Source organism: Panthera leo, chromosome D2 (genome assembly GCF_018350215.1).
Source record: "Panthera leo isolate Ple1 chromosome D2, P.leo_Ple1_pat1.1, whole genome shotgun sequence".
In the NCBI taxonomy this organism is placed as follows: domain Eukaryota; kingdom Metazoa; phylum Chordata; class Mammalia; order Carnivora; family Felidae; genus Panthera; species Panthera leo.
In genome coordinates this window covers 19376646-19395319 of record NC_056689.1, presented here as the reverse complement: position 1 = coordinate 19395319, position 18674 = coordinate 19376646, and the positions used below count along the sequence as shown (strand labels likewise).

Genomic DNA, 18674 nt, shown 5'->3' with positions numbered 1-18674 from the left:
ACTCTGACAAACAGCTCTCAAAGACCATCACCTCCTTGTTGCCCTCATTCTCTGCTTTGATAGGAGGTGGCATGAGAATTGAGGTCTTGTAGGTGAATCATGAATTTGAAAGGAGACCCTGCATGAATACAAATGCTGTCATTATTATTACTTTTAGTTATGATGACAATGAATCATATCAGTCTCTTTTGTGATCCTTTCTGGGTCATAGGTACCCAACCAGTCACTTTCAGAGTATTGGCCAGTGGTACTTCCCTTTTTTATTTCCATCTGTTCTCCCATTAGTCAGGCCATTAAAGAAAGAAGAGTTTCTTTTTCTCACATAAATTTGGGTGAGGCATTAAAAAAACTTAAATTTTTTTTAATGTTTAGTTTTGAGAGGGAGAGAGAGAGTGATATAGAGAGAATGAGCAAAGGAGGGGCAGAGAGAAAGGGGGACAGAGAATCCAAAGCAGGCTCCACGTGGACAACAGAGAGCCCAATGTGGGCCTCAAACTCGTGAGTTGTGAGTCTGATGCTTAACCAACTGAGCTACCCAGGTACCTCTGGGTCATCCTGCTTCTTAAAAAATATCTGGAAGTAATCTGTGAGAAGAAATTATGCCGCTTAAAATCAAATGGAAAGAGTCTTTTACCATAAAGAAAATACTCTGTGTTCATTTAAGCCATTAATTGATTTGTCAAATGCTCATTCATTTACCAGAGATTGTGTTCTTGATACAGAAGAGTATTAAAAATTTTGTCACAGCATGCAAGGAGCTTAATAAGGTTTTTTTTTGTTTTCAGTGTGAAAATTATTAAAAAGATAAAAGCAATTATTAAATCATGGGATATCATAAGCAGGAATTATAGCTGCTTAATGTTCCCAAAATATAAAGCCAAACCCATCATTATCTTATTTTGTCTTAGCACTTATTCCTTATTTTGTACTGTTTATTTAAATATGTGTAGTAAGGACTTTTAGATTTTCCCTATTATTCATCTTTCTCATCTGAAAACCACGTATTTTAACCCCCTATTTTTGGCTTGTGCATGGTAACTCAAAGGCCGTATATTCCAAGACTCCAGGCCATATATTAGCTAGATACGACCAAATGGCTGTGTTGTCATTTGGTCATAATTTCCAAGATGTAATAGCTGGAGCTGCAGCATCCATATTAGACTATGAGGTGACCTTTAGAACAGAGGAACTATACGGTGCAATGACGAGGTAACTGATCTGGATATCTTACACCTTTGAATATCTTAGTTCTAATGAGACCACCACTGGGATTCTTGAAAGTAGGAGAGAAATAAACTTCTATTTTTGTTTAAACCGCTATAATTTTGGGTTGTTCTTGCACTCACATTCCAAAAAAATTTTAACCAATACACCCTATAGTGTTTTTGCACTTTCAGTATATATTTCTTGTTCCTTCAGGAAACACCACCCTAATTTTACTATATGTGTCCATGTGATTAGATGAGATAGTCTCCCAACTTCAGGGAAGAGTGTATGAGCTGTGTCTCACCAATCATAACATTCCATCTAGTGGACCTCAGTAATTGGTTCATGTAGAGTTACATGGTCCTTACTGGGCTGAGATGCAATCTGGGATTTTTGTTGTAACTAACAGGAAAGAGAAGCTCTCTTTCTACTACAGTTGCTGAACTGTGAGAACATGAATCTGAGGCTCTTATTAGCATAAAGGAAGACCTGTCTGAAAAAGAAACTGATACAGAAAGCATGCTAGAATGGAGTACACACATACACATGTACACACACTGATTATGTTAACACTTGAGCATGTGATCTAGCCATTCCTGAAGCTAAAGATTCCTGGACTTCAATTGCATCAGTCAATAATTCCTTTACTTTTTTGTTTGTTTAAGCCAGTTGAGTTTCTCATTGTGATTGAAATATTCCTATTACTTCCCCTATTTTTTGGATAGTTAAAAGTGTTTCAGGTGTATCATTTTTTCACTTTAATTCTCAAAACATATGTATCAGGGAGGAAATCTAAGGCTGCTTATTGTTCATTTTTGTTCTCACAGGATAGAGTGGTTTCTTCAAGAGAACGGGTGCTTAACATGGCAAGATTGACCATTGTCAAACACCTAATATTATTTCCACAGACCAGAACTTTTAGAACGCTTATAATTTTCAAAGTAATCACCATGGGGTCTTTCAATAAATGTTACTGACATTGCTGAGAATATTTTGAGGAAAAAGTCGCATGAATTGTTTTTAAACTCTGTGGCATTTTTTCCTTTGCAACTTGATAGTAATAAATCTACAGCTGATGAAAATGGCTTGACTCTGCAAACAACCAAATTTCAATCAAAATTAAGTCTCATAAGTATGTAAAGAAAGAGGTTAAGGGGTAGAAGTGGGAGAAAAGAAAGGGAAAGGAAACAAATTTTTATGAAGTCTAATAATTTTTAATAGGAAATTTATTGTCAAATTGGTTTCCATACAACACCCAGTGTTTATCCCCAAAGGTGCTCTCCAAAATGCCCATCACCCACTTTCCCCTCCCTCCCACCCCCCATCAACCTTCAGTTTATTCTGTTTTTAAGAGTCTCTTATGGTTTTGCTCCCTCCCTCTCTTTTTTCCCTCTCCCCTTCCCTCATGGTCTTCTGTCAAGTTTCTCAGAATCCACATGAGTGAACACATGGTATCTGTGTTTCTCTGTATGACTTATTTCACTTAGCATAACTCTCCAGTTGCATCCACGTTGCTACAAAAGGCCAGATTTCATTCTTTCTCATTGCCACGTAGTATTCCATTGTGTATATAAACCACAATTTCTTTATCCATTCATCAGTTGGATATTTAAGCTCTTTCCCTAATTTGGCTATTGTTGAAAGTGCTGCTATAAACATTGGGCTACAAGTGCCCCTATGCTTCAGCACTCCTGTGTCTCGGGTAAAATCCTAGCAGTGCTATTGCTGGGTCATAGGGTAGAACTATTTTTAACTCTTTTAGAAACCTCCACACTGTTTTCCAGAGTGGCTGCACGAGTTTGCATTCCCACCAACAGTGCAAGAGGCTTCCCGTTTCCCCACATCTTCATCAGCATCTATAGTCTACTGATTTGTTCATTTTAGCCAGCGTGAGGTGATATCTGAGTGTGGTTTTGATTTGTATTTCCCTGAAGAGTGACCATGAGCATCTTTGAATGTGACTGTTGGCCATCCGGATGCCTTCTTTAGAGAAGTGTCTACTCATGTCTTCTGCCCACTTCTTCACTGGATTGTTTTTCGGGTGTGGAGTTTGGTGAGTTCTTTATAGATTCTGGATACTAGCCGTTTGTCCGATAGGGCATTTGCAAATACCTTTTCCCATTCTGTTGGTTGTCTTTTATTTTTGTTGATGTTTCCTTTGCAATGAAAAAGCCTTTTATCTTCATGAGGTCCCAATAGTTCAATTTTACTTTTAATACCTTTGCCTTTGGAGAGGTGTCAAGTAAGAAATTGGTGTGGCTGTCAGAGAGGTTTTTTTCCTGCTTTCTCCTCTAGGGTTTTGATGGTTTCCTGTCACACATTCCGGTCATTTATCCATTTTGAGTTTATTTTTGTGAATGGTGTGAGAAATTTGTTTAATTTCATCCTTCTGCATGTTGCTGCCCAGTTCTCCAGGCACCAGTTGTTATGTTAAAGAGACTGTCTTTTTTCCATTGGATTTTTCCTGCTTTTTCAAAGATTAGTTGGTCATACATTTGTGGGTCCAATTCTGGGGTCTCTCTCCTATTTCATTGGTCTGTGTGTTTTTGTGCCAATACCATGCTGTCTTGATGATTACATCTTTGTAGTAAAGGCTAAAGTCTGGGATTGTGATGCCTCCTGCTTTGGTCTTCTTCATTATTACTTTGGCTATTCGGGGTGTTTTGTGGTTCCATACAAATTTTAAGATTGCTTGCTCTAGCTTCAAGAAGAATGATGGTGCAATTTTGATTTGGATTGCAATGAATATGTAGATAGCTTTGGGTAGTATTGACATTTTAACAATATTTATTCTTCCAATCCATGAGCATGGAACATGTTTCCATTTCTTTATATCTTCTTCAATTTCCTTCATAAGCTTTCTATAGTTTTCAGCGTAAAGATCTTTTAAATCTTTGGTTAGGTTTATTCCTAGGTATTTTATGATTCTTGGTGCAATTGTGAATCGGATCAGTTTATTTTTCTTTCTTTTGCTTCATTATTAGTGTACAAAAATGCAACTGATTTCTGTACATTAATTTTGTATCCTGCGATTTTGCTGAATTCATGTATCAATTCTAGTAGATTTTGGTGGAGTCTGTCAGGTTTTCCATGTATAATATCATGTCATCTGCAAAAAGTGAAAGCTTGACATCATCTTGTCAATTTTTATGCCTTCTATTTCCTATTGTCTGATTGCTTCCAACACTTCTTTAAACAACAGCAGTGAGAGTGGACATCCCTGTGGTGTTCCTGATCTCAGGGGGAAAGTTCTGTTTTTCCCCATTGAAGATATTAGCTGTGGGCTTTTCCTAAGTGGCTTTTATGATGTTTAAGTATGCTCCTTCTATCCCAACTTTCTCGAGGGTTTTATTCAGAAAGGATGCTGAATTTGTCAAATGCTTTTTCTGCATCGAATGACAGGATCATGTTCTTATCTTTTCTTTTATTAATATGATGTATCACATTGATTTGAGAATGTTGAACCAGCCCTGCAGTCCAAGAATGGATCCCACTCGATCATAGTGAATAATTCTTTTTATATGCGGTTGAAGTCAATTTGCTCATATCTTATTGACAATTTTTGCACCCTCAATCAGGGATAATAGCCTGTAGTTCTCTTTTTTTGCTGGGTCTCTTTCTGGTTTGGGAATCAAAGTAATGCTGGCTTCGGGAGTGAGTCTGGAAGTTTTCCTTCCCTTTCTATTTTTTGGAAGAGCTTAAAGATAGCTATTATCTCTGCTTTAAATATCTGGTAGAGGGGCGCCTGGGTGGTTCAGTCGGTTAAGCGGCCGACTTCGGCTCAGGTCATGATCTCGCGGTCCGTGAGTTCGAGCCCCGCATCGGGCTCTGTGCTGACTGCTCAGAGCCTGGAGCCTGTTTCAGATTCTGTGTCTCCCTCTCTCTGACCCTACCCCCAATAAATAAACGTAAAAAAAAAAAATTATCTGGTAGAATTCCCCTGGGAAGCCATCTGGTCCTGGACTCTTATTAGTTGGGAAATTTTTGATAACTGATTCAATTTCTTCACTGTTTATGGGTCTGTTCAAGTTTTTTATTTCTTCCTGTTTGAGTTTTGGAAGTGTGTGGGTGTTTAGGAATTTGTCCATTTCTTCCAGGTTGTCCAGTTTTTTGGCATATAATTTTTCATAGTATTCCCTGATAATTGCTTGTATTTCTGAGGGATTGGTTGTAATCATTCCATTTTCATTCACGATTTTATCTTTTTGGGTCATCTCCCTTTTCTTTTTGAGAAACCTGGCTAAAGGTTTATCAATTTTGTTTGTTTTTTCAAAAAACCAACACTTGGTTTCATTGAGCTTCTCTCCAGTTTTTTTTAGATTCTATATATTTTTTTCTGCTCTTATACTTATTTCTCTTCTTCTGATGGGTTTGGGGTGTTTGCTGTTCATCTATTGCCTCTAAGTGTAGTGTCAGATTTTGTATTTGGGATTTTTCTTGTTTCTTGAGCTAAGCCTAGATTGCAATGTATTTTCCTCTCAGGACTGCCTTCACTGCAACCCAACGCATTTGGATTGTTTTATTTTCATTTTCATTTGTTTCCATATATTTTTAAATTTCTTTTCTAATTGCCTTTTTGATGCATTCATTCTTTAGTAGGGTGTTCTTTAACCTCCATGCTTTTGGAGGTTTCACAGACTTTTTCCCGTGGTTGATTTCAAGTTTCATAGCATTGTGGTCTGAAATTGTGCCTGGTATGATCTCAATTCTTTTATACTTATGAAAGGCTGTTGTGTGACCCAGTATATGATTTATCTTGGACAATGTTCCATGTGCACTCGAGAAGAAATTATATTCTGTTGCTTTGCGATGCAGAGTTCTAAATATATCTGTCAACTCCACCTGATCCAGTGCATCATTCAGGGTCCTTGTTTCTTTTTTCTCTCTTTTTTTTAATCTTTATTTTTGAGACAGAGACAGAGCATGAGCAGGGCAGGGCAGAGAAGGAGGGAAACACAGAATCCAGGGTCCAGGCTCTGAGCTGTCAGCACGGAGTCTGATGTTCAAACTCATGGACTGCAAGATCATGACCTGAGCCAATGTCAGATGCTTAAATGAGTCATCCAGGTGTCTCAAAAACCACAGAATTTGAATAAAGCCGTCCCCCAATGATTTTGGATATAAAATTTTCTTTATTTCTTTGTGGAAGAGGATACCATGCTGCTACTCAATTAAAAGGAATATTTTTACAGTCTTGATGTCTTTTTTTTTTTTTTTACATGTATCATGCCGTGATTTCATAGGGAATGGGTTCCAACAGCTCAGTCTCCTTTCCATTGGTTCTCACAAAGTTTGCTTCTCTGGGTGGGGCAGGCTGGCGCTTCAGTTGAATCCAAGTACCTTTCTCCTTCACTTCCTTTTTCTGATCATTTTCCTTCACACTTTTCAGGAAGCTATCTCAGCTCTTTGAGTGCTTAACGTGCTCAATACATACGTTAATTCTCTTAGCAAGAAGCTTGCCCTTAACTTGTTTACAAGGGCAACAGCATGCTGGGTAACACTGTAGACTCTTCCTGTTTTGCCATGGTAACATTTGCAGGGCATTCCTTTTTAAACAGTGCCCATTCCCTTGATGTCCAAAATATCACCTTTATTTTAGATTCGCATGTACTTAGCCAAAGCAACAACTTCATGTTTTCTAAAAGGCCTAGAGAACATATATCAAGTACCTCTCCTCTTTCCCTTTGTGTTGGTCATTTTGGCGAATTACTGGAAGATTGTGGTTCTGGCCAAAAAAGAAGGTCCTTGTTTCTTTATTGATCCTGTGTCTAGATGATTTATCCTTTGTTGTAAGTTGGGTATTAAAGTCCCTTGCAATTACCACAGTCTTATCAAGAAGGTTGCTTATGTTTGTGATTGTTTCATATATTTGGAGGCTCCCATCTTAGGCACATAAACATTTATAATTGTTAGCTCTTCCTGATGGACAGACCCTGTAATTATTTTATAATGCCCTCTTCATCTCTTGTTACAGCCTTTAATTTAAAGTCTAGTTAGTCTGATATAAGTATGGCTACTCCAGCTTTCTTTTGACTTCCAGTAGCATGATAGGTAGTTCTCCATCACCTCACTTTCAATCTGAGTCTTCCTGTCGAAAAAGTGTCTCTTGTAGACAGAAAATAGATGGGTCTTGTTTTTTTTTTTTTTATCCATTATGATACCCTTTTGTTTGGAGCCTTTAGTCCATTTACATTCAGTGTTATTATAGAAAGATATGTGTTTAGAGTCATTGTGATGTTTTTAGGTTTCATGCTTGTAGTGATGTCTCTGGTCCTTTGTGGTTCTTGAAACATTTCACTCACAGAATCCCCCTTAGGATCTCTTGTAGGGCAGGTTTAGTGGTGATGAATTCCTTCAGTTTTGTTTGTTTCGGAAAATTTTATCTCTCCTTCTATTCTGAATGACAGACTTGCTGGATAAAGGATTGTTGGCTGTATATTTTTCCTGTTCATCACATTGAAGATATTCTGCCATTCCTTTCTGCCCTGCCAGATTTCGATAGGTCTGCTACCACTCTTATGTGTCTACCTCTGTAAATTAAAGCATGTAAGTTTATCCTTAGCTGCTTTCAGAATTTTCTCTTTATCCTTGTATTTTGCCAGTTTCACTATGATATGTCATGCAGAGATTGATTCAAGTTATGTCTGAAGGGAGTTCTCTGTGCTTCTTGGATTTCAATTCCTTTTTCCTCCCCAGATCAGGGATATTCTCAGCTATGATTTGTTCAAGTACACCTTCAGCCCCTTTCTCTCTATTCTTCCCCTGGAATTCCTATGATATGGATACTGTTCTGTTTGATTTCATCACTTTATTCTCTAATTCTCCTCTCATATTTCTGGATTTTTTTTATCTCTTTTTCTCAGCTTCCTCTTTTTCCATACTTTTATCTTCTAATTCACCTATTCTCCCCTCTGTCTCTTCAATCCATGCTATGGCCTCCTACGTTTTATTTTTCACTTCATATATAGCAATTTTTAGCTCCTCATGACTATTTCTTAGTCCCTTGATCTCTGTAGCAATAGATTCTATGCTGTCCTCTATGCTTTTTCAAGCCCAGTGATTATTCTAAATTCTTGTTCCATTATATTGCTTAAATCGGTTTTGATCTATTTGTTAGCTGCTGCTACTTCCTGGAGTTTCTTTTGAGATTTCTTCCGTTTCATCATTTTGGGTAGTCCCTGGGGTAGCTCCAAACTGCAGGGCCCTTCCCCTGTGCTGTCTGGAGTAACTTGTGTTGGTGGGCAAAGCCGCAATCAGACCCAATGTCTGCCCCCAGTCCACTGCTGGGGCCACAGACTGGTGTATACCTTATCTTCCCCCCTCTCCCAGGGGCAGGACTCACTGTGGAGTGGTGTGGCCCCTGTCTGGGCTGCTTGCACACTGCCAGGCTTGTGGTGCTGTTTTGATGGTATCTGGCCAAGGGTGTTTTAGCTGGGGTGGATCTGCAAGGTGCACAGTGATGGGAGAGGCAGGCTTAGCTTGCTTTGCTGTTGGTGGTCCCCTTTGGGAGGGGCCCTGCAGCAGGGGGAGGGAGGCAGGCCCATCAGAGGGATGGATCCACAGAAGCACAGTGTTGGGCATTTGCGCAGTGCAAGTTCAGTGAGAGAACTTGTATACCTTTAGAATTTTGGCTGAGGGATGGGAGAGAGAAATGGCACTTCCCAGCACCTTTGTTCCCCTGCCGAGCTGAGCTTTGTCTTTCTGGGGCTCAACAACTTTCCCTCTTGGCGTCCTCTCACCCTCCCTGCTCTCCAAGAGCAGAGCTGTTGACTTTTAAACTTCCAGATGTTAAGTCCTGCTGGCTGTCAGAACTCATGGAGTCTAGCCCCTCCGCTTTTGCAAGCCAGACAGATGCTCTGCCTTGCCGGGCGAGCTATCCCTCCACTGCCCCAGCTCCCTTCTGCCAGTCCGTGTAGCAAACACTGCCTCTCCTCCCTTCCTACCCTCTTCCATGGGTCTCTTGTCTATGCTTGGCCCCAGAGAGTCCGTTATGCAATAAAACTCAGAAAACCTACAGAATACTGTAAGAATTATTTACTCCAGTTTCCCATAAGAAATTATGTGGTTGGCTTGTGGATGCATAGTTCACGTTGCCAGGGCCAGGACTCGCACCCAGCTTTGTCTCACTGCAAAGACTGTGATTTTTCTTTCCATAATTCTTCATCCTTAAGGCTTTTTAGATTTTGGAATAAAAACTACTATAAAGGAAGGAGATTTACTTCGTTTTGAGTTTTGTCACATAGGTAACATGCCATAAGGCAGCGACACAAAGGGTGTTATGCCCAGAATTCGTGATCCCCAAAGACCACCAGGGAGACGAGTCCGAGGCAAAAGCAAAGAACTTTTATTCGAGCTAGCTCGAGCTCAATCTCCTACCTGCACTGACGCAGCAGTGAGCTACCAGAGAGAGTTTCAAAGGCACAAAGGTTTTATAGGGATCATAGCCTTAGCCGATTGGCTGGGGAAGGGTTGTGGACTCAGCCGATTGGCTGCCAAAGTGTGGTCCCAGATCAGCAATTATCAGCGTCACCTGGAACTTGTTAAAAATGCAAATGTTGGACATGGTGGTCACAGACCTACTGAATCAGAAACTCCGGAGGTGGGGCTCAGCAATCTGTGTTTGAACAAGTCTTCAAGAGATTCTGATGCACCTGAAGGTTAAGAACCACTGTGTCTGAGGATCTCTAACATGTTTGGCCTCAGTGTATACAGAACGTTTCTCACTGGTCACCTATTAACCATTGGCTATCAGCCTTGATGTGCAATATAAATACCTAGCACCAAACACCATCCCCAGAGGCTCTGATTAATTGGTTTGGGGAGGGGTAGAATGTCCAGGTCATTCTAAACCTGGACAGGGTTGAGGGCTCCTGCCTCTGGCCCCTACCTGAGAGAAGCCTTCCCTCTTTTACTCACACTTTCCACGCCTCTCACACTCCCCTTCCTCCCACCTCAGACTTCAGAAGAATGCATCAATAAGTTACTTAAGGGGAGGAGGGGTGTTCTGAGGTTTGAGCAGGAACTTCTTTCTGTGGCCATGTCGGGGACATAGTCACTAGTCAGCCGGCCTAGGTCTGCTCTTTCAGGGGTAAGCATAAAGGGAGATAAATTGGATATAATTTTTAAAAGATCAGCTTATTGTCACGTGTGGGATGCTTAGTAGACACAACTGGATGAACCATGGAAAGTTCTCCAAGTATCCTGCCATGGTGCAACTTTACATATACATGGAGAGTGCTGTGGTCTGAATATTTTCCTCTGAAATTCATGTGTTGAAATCCTAATGCCCATGGTGATGGTGTTAAGAGGTGAAGCTTTTGGAAAGTGATTAGGTCATGGAGGAGAAGCCCTTATGAATGGGATTAGTGACATGAAAGAAACTCCACAGTGCTAGCTGACACCTTCCACCAAATGAATGAGAACACAGTGAGGAGTCAGCAGTCTGCAACTCGGAAGAAGACATTTGCCAGAACATGATCATGTTAGCGTATTGATCTTGGATTTTCAGCCTCTAGAATGTGAGAAATAAACTTCCATTGTTTAACAAGCTACCCAATTTGTGGTATTTTTCTATAGCAGCCTGAACTAACTAGGACAGAGAACTTGGGAGGGGAGCAAGAAACACTTGGCTGACCATGTTTGAGTTTTATGTTTGCAAGAAGTAGCCTTGCTGGAGAAAGAGAGTGTCCAGGGGTTAGAGGCCAATAGTCTAGGAGAGTTCACCTACCAGCGCTGGTATTAGCTACTTACCTTGTAGGGCTTTAGCTGAGCTACTTCGTCCTGATGAGTTAACCCTTTTCCAGACCACCCAGAGCACAGCCAGAGTGAGGGCAGGAGGGGCAGAAGATGGCTGAAGGAGGAGGAAAAGCAGGCATATTGTTAGTCTGTCTTCAGTAAGTGTGCATTTCCCCAGCAAGCATATGCTTAGTCTTTTTTCAGTGAGTGTGTAGTTTCCTGACATGACTTTTTTATCTGAATGGATAGGTTTATCTATTTTTTCATCTCATTCATTTTCATTTTTATCTCTTCTATTAGTTCATTCCACACTACATAATTCTAGGCTGTGCCTCCAAATGGTAACAGATTCACTTCTCTTTTGACAATAAGTTCCTGGAAAGTGACTTGGGCATATTCCATTGAGGTCTCTCAATTTGTTTTCTATTTGAAACAAAGTCTCCCAGGAGCTTTAACAGAGAAAAGGAGTGAATATCTCATGATCATCTTGAGCATCAATTGTGCTAATAGCCAGAACATCTCAGGGTAAGAAGAAGGTCCAAGGCTCTCTAATAGTGTCATATTTTCTCTATCAGCTCTTTGAAACTAATCCAGAGACTAGAATTAGACAATGAGTCTGATGTCTTGAATACAAGCAATGCTGGTTGTGGATAGAGATTGTTATTTTCAAAGAGAAAGTCTAACATTTTTGTCAAGAGACTTTAATTTTACCTGCTTCAGTACCACTCAATGAAATATATTTCCCAGTGCTGATTATGAAGTCCCTCTCTGTAACTCTGTGTCTTCCTGTTTAAGAAATGGCTTGAAATTTTCTATGAAAACATGTAAAAGATAGCTCTGCTGTGGTGCTATAAAAAGGATAAGGTAGGATGCTTCTGCCTTTCAATTTCCACCACAAAAAACAATACCAAGGCACAATAAAGGGAGCGATCTAGAAGTAAATATCTGGGAGATAAAGGAGGTCAAATGTGATATGCTAAGAAGCACAAATTGTTCTTGGATTCATTACTTCCTGGCTATGTAATCATACTGAACCTGTTCCTGCCTTATATCCACTTGAAAATGAGAATAGTAGTATCTTGCTTCGCAACCAAGTTTCCCAGTTGAAATTTGAAATGTCCTTGTACAGAGGAGGCAGACCACAATGAATTGCTGGGTGGCCGGGTTTAATAAGCAATAGAACTTACATACGATGTTTGTGAGACAAGTAGATTTCTGCACCTGCCTGCCAAAATCTTAGTTTTACATAGAGGACTTAAATGGATTTAGTCATATATTCAGGCCACAGCCCTCAACAATACTACTCTTTCAAGGCTACATCTTTGAAATGGCTGCTAGTACGGCAATAGTATGCAGAATGTACCTTCTGAGGACAGGGGAGAAGGTGAAGTTCCTCTAACTCTCCAGGTCCAGCTTGTGGGTCAACCAGTGGTCATCTCCTCTTGATAACCTCTTCCAACATATCTACCTCATAGAATTGTTGGGAAGATTACATGATTGAAACAGAGTTCTACAGTGCTGTGCAAAGATATCAAATTAGGCCATAAAAATGTTAAAGTTTGTGCTGCAGTTGATAACTTTACTAATGGCATCATGGGAGATAATGGGTGTTTTTTAGGCATGTGGCCAAATGAAATTCCTTTATGAGATAATTCTACCTTTTTCTTTTATAATGTAATGGCAATGATTTCTATTAGTTGAAGTATGTTTCCTCTATCCCTAATTTTCTGAAGGTGTTTATCATTTATTGAAATGATCATATGGTTCTTATATTTTTTCTTGTTAATATGATGTATTATTGTGTTAATTGATTTACCAGTATTAAACCACACTTGCAACACAAGAATAAATCCCACTTGATCATGGTGAATAATTTCTTTTAATGTGTTGTTGGATTTGATTTAGTAGTATTTTGTTCAGAATTTTTGCATGTATATTCATCAGAAAAATTGGCCTGTGGTTCTCTTGTGTTATCTTGTTTTGGTATCAGGGTGATGGTCTTGCAGAATGAATTTGGGTTTTATATCTTTTCTATTTTTTTGATATTTGTGCGAAAATAGGTTTTAACTCTTCTTTAAATATTTGGTAGAATTCATCTGTGAAGCTGATACTGGATTTATGTTTTTTGGGAGTTTCTTTTGACTCCTACTGATTCAATTTCTTTGCTGGTTATTGGTCTGTGCAAATCTATTCCTGTTTCAGTTTTGGTAATTTAAATTTCTAAGAATTTATCCATTTCTTCTAGGTCATCCAGTTTGTTGGTATATAGGTTTTTTTAAGTATCTTCTTATAATTGTATTTCTGTGGTGTTGGTTATTTCTCCTCTCTCCTTTGTGATTTTATTTATTTGTGACGTTTCCCTTTTCTTTTTCATAGGTTTGGGTAGAGGTTTTTCAATATTATTTTTTTCAATTAAACAGATCCTGATTTCATTAATCTGTTCAAACTAAATCATTTATTTCTGCCCTAACGTTTATTACTTCCCCTTGTCTGCTGGCTTTTGTTTCATTATTTTCTAGTTTTTTAGGTGTGATTTATGTTGTTTACCTGAGATTTTTTTTTGGTTCATGAGGTCAGCCTGAATTGTTATAAAATTCCCTTTATTGATCACTTTTGCTACAACCCAAAGGTTTTGGACTGTTGAGCTATCATTTTCATTTGTTTCCGTGTATTTTTTTAATTTCATTTTTTATTTCCTGGCTGAACCACTTATTTTTTAATAGAATGTTGTATAACATCCATGTATTCGTGTTCTTTCCAAATTTTTTCTTGTGGTTGACTTCAAGTTTCATAACATTGTGGTCAGAAAAAATGTATGGTATGATCTCAATCTTTTTGTACTTGATGAGGCCTGATTTGTGATCTAGTATGTAATCTATTCTGGAGAATATCCCATGTGCACTTGAAATAATGTGTATTCTGCTGCCTAGTTTAAATTTTTTGATGTTTATTTTTGAAAGAGAGAGTGTTAATGGGGGAGGGACAAAGAGAGAGAGACAGAATCTAAAGCAGGCTCCAGGGTCTGGGCTCTCAGTTCAGAGCCTGATGCAGGGCTTGAACTCACGAGCTGTGACATCATCACCTGAGTTGAAGCCAGATGCTTAAACAACTGAGCCACCCAGGTACCTCTTCTGTTTTAGGATGAAATATTCTGAATATATCTGTTCAGTCCATCTGGTCCATGTCATTCAAATCTAATGTTTCCTTGTTTTTTGCTTAGATGATCTATTTGTTCATTGTTGTAAGTGGGGTGTTAAAATACTCTCTTGTTGTGTTACTGAATTCCTTTATTTTTGTTAATTTATTTGCATATTTGGGTGTTTCAAGTTTAGGGCACAAATATTTACAATTGTTCAATCTTCTTGACTGATAGTGCCTTTTATTATGACATAGTGCTTTTCTTCATCTCGTTACAGTTTTTGTTTTAAAATTTGTTTGTTTTAAAATCTTCTGTCTCCTCAGCCTTTCCCAACATCTGTTGCCTGAGTTGTGAATGTTAGCCACTCTACCAGGTGTGAGGTGATATCTCATTGTGGTTTTGATTTGTATTTACCTGATGATGAATGACGTTGAGCATCTTTTCATGTGTCTGTTGGCCATCTGGATGTCTTCTCTGAGGAAGTGTCCATTCATGTAGTTTGCCCATTCTTCACTGGATTATTTGATTTTTGGTGTTGAATTTCATAAGTTCTTTATAGATTTTGGATACTAACCCTTTATCTGATTTGTCATTTGCAAATATCTTCTCCCATTCTGTCAGGTGCCTTTTAGTTTTGCTGATTTTTTCCTTTGATGTGCAGAAGCTTTTCATTTTGATGAGGTCCCAATGGTTCGTTTTAGCTTTTTCCTTGCCTCTGGAGACGTGTTGAGAAGTTGCTGCGGCTAAGGTCCAAGATGTTTTTGCCTGCTTTCTCCTCAAGGATTTTGATGGATTTCTGTCTTACATTTAAGTCTTTCATCCATGTTGAGTTTATTCTTACACCATGTCTGGTGTAAGAAAGTGGTCCTTGTTGATTTTTCTGCATGTCACTGCCCAGTTTTCCCAACATCAATTGCTGAAGACACTGTCTTTAGTCCATTGGATAGCCTTTCTTGCTTTGTCAAAGATTAGTTGGCTGTATGTTTGTGGGTCCATTTCTGGTTTCTCCATTCTGTTCCTTTGCTCTGTCTGTTTTTTGCCAGTATCATAATTTCTTGATGATTACAGCTTTGCAATACAGGTTGAAGTCCGGGATTGTGAAGCTTCCTGTTTTAGTTTTCTTTTTCAAGATTGCTTTGGGTATTTGGGGTCTTTTCTGTTTCCATACAAATTTTAATATTGTTTGTTCTAGCTCTGTGAAGAATGCTGGTGTTGTAGGGATTGCATTGATTTTAGATTGCTTTGGGTAGTATAATTTAAAAATATTTCTTATCCAGGAGCATGGAATATTTTTCTATTTTTTTTTTTTTGGTGTCTTCTTCCTTTCATAAGCTTTCTAAAGTTTTCAGTGTATAGATTTTTCACCTCTTTGGTTAGGTTTATTCTAGGTATTTTATTGTTTTTGATGCAATTGTAAATGGGATCAATTACTTGATTTTTCTTTCTGTTGCTTCATTGTTGGTGCATAGGAATGCCACCAATTTTTCTGTGCATTGATTTTATATCCAGCAACTTTGCTGAATTCATGGATCAGTTCGGGCAGTGTTTTGTTGGAGTCTTTTGGGTTTTCCGTATAGAGTATCATGTCATCTGCGAAGAGTGAAAGGCTTCCTTCTTGCCGATTTGGATGATTTTTTTTTCTTTGTGTTCTACTACTATGTTGAATAACAGTGGTGAGAGTAGACATCCCTGTCTTGTTACTGACGTTAGGGGGAAATCTGTCAGATTTTTCCTATTGAAGATGATATTAGCATTGTGTCTTTGATATGTGGCTTTTATGATCTCGAGGTATGACCCTTCTATCCCTACTTTCTTGAGGAATTTTATCAAGAAAGACATATTTGTCAAATGCTTTTCTCTGCATCTATTGAGAAGATAGTATGGATCCTGTCCATTCTTTTCTTGATGTGATGAATCACACTGATTTTTTGCAGATATTGAACCAACTCTGCATCCCAACTACAAATCCTACTTGGTCATGGTGAGTAATTCTTTTAATGTATTATTGGACTCGGTTGGCTAATATCTTAGGATTTTTTTGCATCCATTTTCATCAGGGAAATTGGTCTATAGTTCTCCAGTTTTAGTGGGATCTTTGCCTGGCTTTGGAATAAGGTAATGTTGGTTCAAGAGAAAGAGTTGGGAAGTTTTCCTTCCATTTCTATTTTTTGGAACAGCCTCAAGAGAATAGGTGTTAACTCTTCCTTAAATGTTTGGTAGAATTCCCATGAAAACCTTTCGACCCTGGAATCTAGTTTTGGGGAGATTTCACTTACAAGTGAAATAAGTCATATAACATTTATCTTCCACTGTCTACATTAATTCACTTAGCATAATGCTCTTAAGGTCCAACCTTGTTGTCGCAAATGTACCCAGAAGTGAGATTGTTGGACACATGGTAGTTTTTATTTTTTGAGGAATCTCCATATGAATTTCCACAGTAGCTATACCAATTTACCTTCCCAACAGTGCAGAGGTTTCTCTTTCCTCAGCATCCCTAACAACACCATGTCTTGTCTTTTTTATGGTGGCCATTCTCACAGGCGTGAGGATGATTATGAATGTGATTTTTATTTATATTCCCCTGATGATTAGTGATGTAAGCCTCTTTTCATGTATCTATTGGCCATTTTTATGTGTTCTTTGGAGAAATGTCTGTTCAAGCCTTTTGTTATTTTTTTAATTGGATCATTTTTATTGTTATTGCTTTGGCTGTAGGCCTGCTACTTATAGTTAGCATTTGAAGTGGGTTGTAGTCTCCTGGAAGTGACCCCTTTCCTGTGGGATCTGATGCTGTCTCCATGTAGTGTCAGAATTGAGTTAAATTGTAAGACACCCAGCTGGCATTACAGAGAATTCCTTGGCGTGGGAACCCCCCACACATACAGCCCCCAATGTGCATTCACATATTAGGCCACTTCTGAGATTCGCCCACCAAATTCAGTAAATGCCAGATGCCCCACAACCCAGAAAGCTGAAAATATCAAGCTCTCAGACAGCCCCCGGCACTGCCTGGCTCCCAGCATGAGGCTCTGTCCCCAAAATGGATGGCCATCTGAACCTTCGGGCATCTGAACCTTCCCTCAATGCTGATGGTCATGCAGCCTGGAAACTGGTGCACAGACACCCCTCCACCTGGTCTCTCTGGGGCCACACAGGACGGGGTCAGGAGCAGCCAGGGAGGAGAGGGAACTCGGGAGGCCGTTCTTTGCACAGGGCAGAGGAGAAAGTGGCCGAGCTTTACTACAAGCCTCGGAACCTTGCCACTTTCTCCCTTCCCCAGCTATGTTTTGATATCCATCCATTCTGTAGACATGAGGCACACTGACCTCCCACAGCCTCCAGGCTTCCACTCAAAAGTGCTGAAAAAGACCTCTGGGGTACAGCCTGTGGAAGGGACTCCCCAGCACAAATCTTAGCAGAAAGCAGTTGTAAGAAATATTTTCTGAGTACAGCTAAAGATCCAACGTAGCAATTTTTCCAAGTTTTTTTAAAAAAAATCAAAACAGATTGATCCCACAGAAAAAAAAAAAATCACACCTAGGCAGCAACACCAGGGAAGCGTGGTCTGGAAGCCTACTTTTACACTCCAGGTCTGGGGTTCATTCGAGGCCAGGAACGAGGCCTGCTTAACAGGCTCAACCTGAAGACAAGAAGACAGTGCAGACTGGGGCCGGGCGGGTGCCACAGCTGTCAAGACCACATTCTTGGCAAAAACCCGTACCTGAGAGGTGTTTTTTTCTCCAAGTCTCCATCAAATTCTCCTCAAATCTTACATTGATCTCAGGGATCTTTCCAACTCAAAAGAGGTTACAAATAAATTCAGAGTTATATGGTTTTTGGCTCATTTTGTTTATTTATTTATTTATTTATTTATTTTTAAGAGAGACAGAGATTGCACAATTAGAGAGATAGATGGAGAGAGAGAGAATCCCTAACAGGCTCTGTGCTGACAACAGACAGCTCGATGCAGTGTTCGAACCCATGAACCGTGAAATTATGACCTGAGCCAAAACCAGGAGTCGGACTTTAAATAGACGGAGCAAGGGGGCGCCTGGGTGGCGCAGTCGGTTAAGCGTCCGACTTCAGCCAGGTCACGATCTCGCGATCCGTGAGTTCGAGCCCCGCGTCAGGCTCCGGGCTGATGGCTCGGAGCCTGGAGCCTGTTTCCGATTCTGTGTCTCCCTCTCTCTGCCCCTCCCCCGTTCATGCTCTGTCTCTCTCTGTCCCAAAAATAAATAAAAAACGTTGGGAAAAAAAATAAATAAATAGACGGAGCAACCTAGGTGTCTGTGGAGTCTCAGTTATTTCTGACACAATTTTGGTCCAATCGTGCCCCTGGGACCTGGGTACTAACCTTGCCTACGGGTGCAGTGAAGCACGGAAGGAGGGGCTGTGAGCCCATGACAGCCCCCCCCCCCCCACCACATTCAATTGGGGCAAATCAGGGCACAACTCTCAATTGCCCAGATGAGATTCCTGTCAGTTTTAACTGAACGGGCAAAAGTTTGCTAGCAGTTAAGGAAGGATCCACAGTGTCCTTCCAAGGCCACTTTAAACCTCGCTCCCCTCTGTCTAGGTGTCCCAAGCCTGG

General features: G+C 39.8%; 1 pseudogene; it reads right to left on the bottom strand.

The window, feature by feature from the left end:
* Positions 1-6430: 6430 nt before the first annotated feature.
* Positions 6431-6906, bottom strand: LOC122202591 (annotated as a pseudogene).
* Positions 6907-18674: the final 11768 nt, after the last annotated feature.